Source organism: Sander lucioperca, chromosome 6, assembly GCF_008315115.2.
Source record: "Sander lucioperca isolate FBNREF2018 chromosome 6, SLUC_FBN_1.2, whole genome shotgun sequence".
NCBI lineage: Eukaryota > Metazoa > Chordata > Actinopteri > Perciformes > Percidae > Sander > Sander lucioperca.
Window position 1 is genome coordinate 22,259,151 of NC_050178.1, and position 6,905 is coordinate 22,266,055.

Consider the following 6,905-nt stretch of genomic DNA (forward strand, 5'->3'; position numbering starts at 1 on the left):
AAGGAAGATGTGTTCAGAGTTTTGCCGACTGAATACAGCAAAAATTGAATCTATTAACTAGCGTTGCTCTGGGTGGTTGTAGAGCTATCCTATTGCGTGCAGAGGGAATTTGAAAGACAACCGTTTATCCCGCCCCTCGGATTGAGCCCAGCCAATGGGGAGTTCCCAGACCCAACATCTGGATGTGGGTCAGACCCAGACCAACATCTGGATGTGGGGCTGGCTAGGTCTTCAAGGAGTTTCAATGGTAACTGAGAGAGTTCTATGATTTCTTGAAAGATATATGTAGATCCTGGAGAGGAAATGCCAGGAGTTCTCAAGGAGGTTCAGTCAGGATTTTCTATGCTTCCTCAAAGAGTTCAGACCAAAGATATGCGACAAGACAACTTGAAACTAGCAACTTGCAACTACATTCAATAAGCCGGTCTAGCGATCTAAAACCTGCCAGTTTACACCAATGTGACGAGAAGAGACGACTCTTTGTACTTCCAGCTTTCAGGCTTTTTTGTAGCTGGATATATCGTTGTTGCATCTAAATATGAATTTGGATAACGTTAGTGAGAGTGAGGCGCTTGCTACAGTTGCATTTCTAGTGATGAATCGGCGAAAAACAGGTTTTATTTTTAATGACGCCCCCTCTCTTTAGTTACTCACAAGCTCGCTTGAGTTGACCACATACCGTGCTTGCAAGCTCTCGTTGAACCTCCGTCTAACAGTCTGCCATTTCGACTAGTCGACATTTTTTTTTGTTTTTGTAGCTGACTTTTCAAGCTGACTTTGCTAATGGCTGTTAAAACAGGTGACATCCCTTTCGTTCTAAAACCAGCTGCGTGATATCCCAGAGCAGCGCATGAGTTCCTACATGGTCACTTCTGTTGTCGTTCCAAGTCAATTTTAAACTAAACAGAGCAAGCTCGCCCCTCCCCCCATCATGACTAACTGACTAACTGTCACAAACCCCCACCCCTTCCCCCAACCATCTTGTCGGTGATTGGCTGGAACGTGGTTTGTTGTTTTTTGGGGCACAGCCTGTGCCTCTAGTGTTTGTTTGACGTTTACGACCCCTGTGTTGTCTCCCGAGACCGGGCTTTTTCATGGTGTGTTCAGGGAACAGGCAGCTAGTGGATCAAAGAGAGATGGCTACCATTTAAGACAAAAATTAAATTGCACTGAAACCATGCAGGAACTCATAGTGCACCTTTAATTGGCACCGAAATGAGGCACCAAAATCTGCGTTGCAATTCCCCCTACTCCCTACGCAGATTTTCGGGCTTTCATACTACTCTCTACTGTAGTCACTCCTAATGCTACTTACACATACTTTACATTGGCATTGCTTTCCGTGGTGGCCACACAGAATTTTCACCCATCCCGTGCCACCACCACGTAATGCGCTGTTAACAGTTCGTGATCATTCCAACCCCTAGGTTCATTTTGCGCCAGATTTGTCCTTTGAATCCGAGAAGAGCGAAAGCTTAAGGTGTGTGTTGGGTAGTATTAGGTTGATTCTTTACCTTAAAATGAATAATTCTGCAGAGAAACTGACTTGGACAGAAATTTTGTTTGCATGACATGTAAAATATTGGCAACTTCTAGTGACTGATTGCTTTTAACTTAGTCACAGAACGAAAAGTCTGAAAGTCTTTGCAGAAATTATTGTATAGTCTCTTGCAAAATATATATTTTTTCTGTTCACTTATTAATTCTGCTCCTGGATGCTGACTTTCTATTTCACACTGTGCCAGCATTTCTCTTTCTCTTCCAGTCCACTCATAGGAACACACTGTATGAAGAATATGTTTTGGTGTTGGAGCATATATATATATATATATATATATATATATATATACACATTATGAATGGAGCTTGATGCTTCTAGCTTCTCCTGGGAGGGAAGATCAAGCTAGAGACTGTGCTGTCACAGAGAGGAGAGGAAGAAACAAGAGAAACACAGAAAGAGTAATGAGAATCTGTAATGAATGTAGACCTAATGATGATAAACTTTCAGCAGACAACTGCCAATAATCTGTTTATTTCTCAATCATCGCTTCCCCCATAGGACTAGAATGTGAGCCTTAAAGCGTAACTCTCGCCAAAATGCAACCTAGGGTCTTTTTGTGAATGTACCCGAGTCAAACTTTAGTTTAAAAGCATATTTAGGGAGAAATTGCCACTTAAGATTTACCGTATTCTCGTTTTTGGGTCAAATGGCCTTTTGAATGGGAGAGCTAGGGACACTTTGATGCTAGCCTCAAAATATCTATTTTTAAACCACTAAGAAGGCTCGACACAACATGAGACTTTGCTCCAAGTATCACCAGGAGCTCTACACCTTAACTCCACCGGTGACCAAGATATACTATAACCAGGAGCTCTACACCTTAACTCCACCGGTGACCAAGATATACTATAACCAGGAGCTCTACACCTTAACTCCACGGTGACCAAGATATACTATAACCAGGGTCTCTACACCTTAACTCCACCGGTGACCAAGATATACTATAACCAGGAGCTCTACACCTTAACTCCACGGTGACCAAGATATACTATAACCAGGGTCTCTACACCTTAACTCCACCGGTGACCACAGGATATCCTAAATCTGAGGCTACTTGTTTTGATATTGACTGGTTTTGACTGCCGAGGTGGTAGCAGCCGGAAACACCAAGAGCTACGGTGAGTTGTTCATAACCTTTCTTTTAGAAACCTAGCTCTCAAACACACACACACAGACACACACACACTCACACACCATCCCATATGGGGTCATATTTAATGTTTTTCTACTATACATGTTATTCACTGCTGTTTTTTTAGAGGAGCTTTGTCGTGTTGCTTTTTCACACAGGCAGCAGCTGCAACTTTGAGCGCTAACTTTCTCGTGGGCTCTGCCTCAGTCTGATCCTCTCCCCAGAGCGAGCGAGAGAAGAAAGATCCCAATCTGTCTTTGTTGTTATCTCCCAGGCATAGACGACAGTAATGATAGAACGGAAATAAGCTTACAAACCACGTCCAAATGTTTTACATTCTTCATTCAAATTTAACATCATTACAGTTGTTATAATGTCTTCTTTAAACTGTTTAATTTCTTGCAAAAAAAAGTGTTTTAGCTGATGCCAATCGAGTAGATGTTCACATCTGAAGTCCATATCTATTGATTCTCTATGTGAGAGCTGATGTAGCTCAGAAAGGCCTTATACAGCTGGTTCAACAGCTGGTTGGGTAAAATGGCTGCTTTGCATTTCAATCTACCTAAAAGAATATGAATATAAAGTTTGTTCAACACGTCCTTTTATCTAAACGACAGAATAGAAAGTTTGCCAATGACTCCCAAAACAACATACTGTATATGTCATTGGAGAGTACCAGCCGCACGAACACGTGATTACCGTTAAGATAGAAAAACTATTTGGATAGGTTGAGAAAAAGATCTTGGTTTGGGTTTAAATAAGTACCAGGCATTACGTGGCGTAACTTAAAGGCCCAGTGTGTGACGTGTTTAGTTGTTCATTATCACAATCTGTGTTGCCTATTCACAAACTTGTTATTTTTCATGAATATGGGTCAACTTTATGGTAATGAGCTATGACGCGGTTCAGCGGCAAGCAGCGGCAACCAATCAGAATATAGACGTCCTTCACGCTGGCTGATTCCAGAGAAACATACGATGTAAACTTTGGTTCCTACCAAAACATTAGTTCAGAGAAAAAGGAGGAGAAGCTCATCATGGCCGTTGCTGGGTTCCCTATCATTTATGATATTTGCGTATAGGGACCAGTTAACGTTACCTGCCGGTCACATGGTCTCTAAACAGTCCGCTCACGGTGAAGTCCTGCACGGATCAACAGCTGGCGGCTGCTCGCTCTGCCTGCACGCTGCTGCGGTTCAGCGGCTAACGAGCGAGCTAACTGCTAACAGACACCGCTGCGACCAACAACCAATACACATTCTGTCATTATATATGTCATTTATAAAAGGTTTCTAGTGTCAGTGTATTGGCCGTGCAGTGGCTGCTTGATCTTTTTCCATGATGAACATAGAATGCTGCTACGTCAGAGCGGCCAAAGCCTCAAACAGCTTCCCCGGACTTTCTGACCAGCGTCCTTGACCGGGCGGCCAGAGCGTCTTTGCAGCTCAAGTCGGCGGCGGCGTGGACGTACAGTTAGAAGTTGTTTAAGTGATTTATGAAAAAAATATTGATATATGATTTAATATCAGTTTTTTGGACATGTACATTTCTGTAAAATTAATCATTCAAGTATAAAAAACACTGGATTTAAAAATGTTGACCAAAAAGAAAGGTTCTGACAAAATGCCATGCCCATAAGCAGTAACACAGAAAAGGTTATCACAAAATGAAAAAAAGAAAAGAGAAAAATGTACAAAAATGCCCGAAGAGGGCATGAGGTTAAGTCAAAGAAAGGAAAGCTTTCTCTGTGTGTGTTCTTGACTCTGGTCTCAGCTGTCCTTGAAGACAAATCAAACATACCTCCTTCTGCAGACAACAAAGCCTATTCAGCAGCCTCCAGCAGATTCCCTCAGTCAGCCTTGAAGAGCAGAACAATCGCCAGAGGACAATACAAGTCTGCTCATTGTCAATCCAGTCACCTCCCACCAAGCTGACTCACACTGCGCTGTATGTTCGCCATGCTCAGCGTGGAAGTGGGCTTGTTGATCCTGTCTGTCACTCTGTTTTTGGATGTTTTCACATCCAGTTGGTTCTCATAAATGTGTGTAGCATTTAAAATGTAAACATGACCAAAAAGTGCATTGGCTGAATGAGCAGACGGCTTTCTCATTGATGCTCTCAATCCACAATTTGACGTGAACAGATTACCTTGAACGTGTGCAACCTGGATTTGGTTCTTTGGTCCAAACATACACACAGAATAGGCACAAAAGATGCTTTTAAAATAACAAAAGTTGATCAGTTGTGAAATTAAATTTTAATAGTAAAAGCTCTCACTTGTAGTACCAACATTTGTTTTTATGTCACATTAACTATATGGTTTAGTCTCAGTGACCCCACTTCTGTTTTCAGCACCACCTGCCCAGCACCAAATGGCCGACAGATGGCCGGATTTAAATAGACAAGTTTTCGCTAAGCAACAGCCATTACACTTTATAAAACAGGGATATGATATGGTGTATTTTCAGCTCTTTTGACCGTAATATCAATACATGCACCTTTTTTGGGGGCATTTTAGGCCAATATTTCTATGACAGCTGAAGACCTGAAAGGGGAGAGAGACTTTATAAAGTGAGAATGTGAAGGTTTGTTGCTGGAACTGTCTTATATCATGGTAAACTAAATATATTTTGGTTTTGGGCTGTTGAGCGGACAAAACAAGCAAGGGTCTGCGATCCGAGTGCACCGTTGGAGTGGTGTGCATCGGATAGAAATTGGGCTGAAACCGTGACGCATCTCCCTTTAAAAGCTTTGCATCGGTAAAATCTGATTTCCCATTTTATATAGGCCTGTATATTTTTAAATGATTATTTTCATTCAATTTACTTTTATAATTATCTCAGCCATTTACCAAACGAGCAGACTATTAGATGCGGAGGGGTGGGTCTATTTTCAGGTCTAAATTCATGAGCATTGTTTACAAACAGAAAGATCTCTAAACCGTGTTTTAACACTCGAGCTACACGGGCCTCTACGCGCTCGTAGATTCAACTGTTGTCAATGATTTCGGCTACACCAGGAACGCGGACAGCGCGGACCTGGCGCACGCGTGCTTTTAAATAGGAACTGGTTCTATTTTTCCATGCACTCACACATCACGCATCAGCGAGACAGACAAACTTTCATCTTGTTGGATAGCTGAACACAAAACAATTGTGAAAGGCAACTTCACCTTTCTACGGGATTATTTTACTTAGCTTATTGAAAAAAATAAACAATAATGAAAATGATAATTAGATGCAGCTCTGTCAGATATCACTCCACAATCTTAAGCTATGTTTAGATGGAAACGAGCTGAAGCGAAAACGCTAAAGTGGCGTAGCTTTCTCACTTTTTATTCTGCGTTTAGACAAGCGTTTTGGGGGGAAATCTGCGTGCATATGGTGACGCAACAGTGTGTGAAATGTGATGTAGTATCCACGCCAGGCGGCTAGGTGGTGGTGGGAAGCACTGACACACAACTCCACCAAGACCACGCGCCTACGTAGAACCTTCCTCCTATTTCTCTCCCTGGTAGCACGAACACCAAAAGCTGACAGACGAGGAGGTGGAGTCACTGCTCCAAACAATGCACACACACACACACACACACACACACACACACACACACACACACACACACACACACACAGACACACACACAGACACACACAGACACACACACACACAGACACACACAGAGACACACACACACACACACACACACACATACACACACAGACACACACACACACACACACAGACACACACAGAGACACACACACACACACACACACACACACAGACACAGACACACACACACACACAGACACAGACACACACAGAGACACACACACACACACACACACAGACACACACACACACACACACACAGACACACACACAGACACAGACACACACAGAGACACACACACACACACACACACAGACACAGACACACACACACACACACACACACACAGAGACACACACATGGCACACACACACACACACACACGGCATACACACACATACACACACACAGAGACACACACAAACACACACACACACACATACACACGGCACACACACACATGTGGCGCACACATGGCACATACACACACACACACACACACACACACACACACAAACACAGAGACACACACACGGCACACACACGGCACACACACACACACACACACTTTTTACCCTTTAAACGTGAACGTGACGGTAG

General features: G+C 42.9%; 1 long non-coding RNA gene across 1 annotated transcript in view; it reads right to left on the minus strand.

Annotated features, from left to right (window-relative positions):
* Nucleotides 1-5,884, minus strand: part of LOC118495277 — a 12,227-nt gene extending 6,343 nt beyond the window's left edge. Inside the window, exons 1-2 of the long non-coding RNA XR_004897627.1 lie at nt 5,873-5,884; nt 5,293-5,295 (exon numbers count right to left, since the gene is read on the minus strand). This is a non-coding gene — a long non-coding RNA (uncharacterized LOC118495277). The remainder of the gene's footprint in view (nt 1-5,292; nt 5,296-5,872) is intronic.
* Between the last annotated feature and the right edge of the window lie 1,021 nt (nt 5,885-6,905).